This window comes from Aptenodytes forsteri, unplaced genomic scaffold (assembly GCF_000699145.1).
Source record: "Aptenodytes forsteri isolate BGI_AS27 unplaced genomic scaffold, ASM69914v1 Scaffold404, whole genome shotgun sequence".
Taxonomy (NCBI): Eukaryota; Metazoa; Chordata; class Aves; order Sphenisciformes; family Spheniscidae; genus Aptenodytes; species Aptenodytes forsteri.
Window position 1 is genome coordinate 3,991,673 of NW_008795629.1, and position 1,573 is coordinate 3,993,245.

General features: G+C 50.9%; 1 protein-coding gene across 2 annotated transcripts in view; it reads left to right on the plus strand.

Moving 5' to 3' along the window:
• The first annotated feature begins 1,497 nt into the window (after window positions 1-1,497).
• The window catches only part of BCL6 (B-cell CLL/lymphoma 6), an 8,989-nt gene continuing 8,913 nt past the window's right edge, over window positions 1,498-1,573 (plus strand). Inside the window, exon 1 of one of the 2 annotated variants that reach the window (XM_009282362.1) lies at window positions 1,498-1,538. The gene's annotated coding sequence lies outside the window, so the exon portion shown is untranslated. The remainder of the gene's footprint in view (window positions 1,539-1,573) is intronic. The other variant, XM_019472891.1, reaches the window with a different exon arrangement.

A 1,573-nucleotide genomic window follows, 5' to 3' on the forward strand; every position in this document is an offset into this window, starting at 1 on the left:
CCCATGTCTGTGACACTGGGGTGAGTCCCCGAGAGCCCGGCGGAGCGCGTCTGCAGGCGTGGCTGAGGTCGGGATGCCAGCCAGCTGCCCCAAATGCATACGTCCGCTCCTATGGACACAGGGATGCATGCTGGGCTCCTTGCAGAGCGCCGCGAGTCCTTTGGCTTGCGATTGACGGTAGCAAGCGGCTGGCAGCGAGCGTGTACAGAAAGGTCAGAGTCTGCAGTATTTGGGAAATGAGTCACTTTTTATGTGTGCTTAAAGTTTTAAGCTAGCCAGCCTCAGAGCAGTTCTGAAGATTTGCATCTGATGGCTGGAACGGGGCTGTAAGACACCCCTCTGGGTTTTGCGTGTGATACCTTGCCTTAAATCTCACCTCTTCATCCCACCCCGGTGTCTCCGGGGGTGTGAGGGGACCTTGGGCTCCAGATCTGCGCATCTGCTGCAAGGGAGAGGGAAGGGGACACTTGTCCTCGCAGGACTGGATGGGCTTTCTGCAAGTGCTGGCAGTCTTACTGTCTCTGTCCAGTTTTGGGGGGGGGGGGAGGTGTCAGTCCTCAAAATAGTGTGATGAACATCTTGGGGTTTGTTTGTTTACTTATTTATTGCGCTTCTCCCTGCTGGGGCGGCTGCCTGAGGACCTTCTTCCTGCATTAGTGCCAGGTCAATTGTCTCTGTTGGTTTTAAGTAAATTTGGGAGTAATAATGTGAGTTCTGGAAGGCAGTTAACTCCTGGGTTTCCTTGCCATGCTGCCCCAGCTGCGTTGCCCATGAAGCCGGCGGCTAGACACAAAGCTTGCGGTTTAGGGGAAGGCTTTTCCAGCAGCCAGAGGAAGGCATTTGTTCTGAGTCCTCATCCGTCTCCGCCACTGGCTTCCTCTGTGATCCTGGCCAAGTCACTTCAGTACTTGACGCCCATATCCTCCCAAGTCTGTTCGGCAGTCCTGTCCCAGGGCGTTTTCACCGGTGGCTGGAGTGCGTGGGTATTCTGAGAAGGGCAGTAGCTGTTTTGGAGGACTGGATTCAGGCTCTTTCCAGGTTTCTGAGCAGAGTGGCAGCAAGTGTTTGTAAGTCATACCTGTTAACAAGGTGCTGGGAATATGGCATTGGTCTTGGATGTGGCACGGGCCAGGAATTCGATCTTGGCAGGGGAAGAGTTATCTCTAAAAGAAGTGGTGAGAAAATTCTCACTTGACTTCCCTTCCCCACCTGCCTTTAAGTTCCTGAGTCATGGAAATGAAAATCTCCTTGGCATACGCCCATGGTTTGGGCTAGAGGGTGTGGAAGAAGCTATGATTGGATTCTCAAAGCCTGTGGTTGTGATAAGAACTTACTGTACCGGAAGAAACAAATGTTAACCTTACTGGAGAGTAGAAGGTTTGTTATCTCTAGCTTTTATCCAGCTGATACTCGAGCGAAACAGCAGGCTTGTGTCCTGCCATGGCCAATTCATAATTAACAGCTAATGTGGCGTTTGTTTTCTTGTGCTTTATTTGTAGGTTTGAAAGAAACTTTTGGACTGTGAATTGAGGCATTGGGTATGTAAATTTAAATTTTGTGCTTTCCCTCCTAA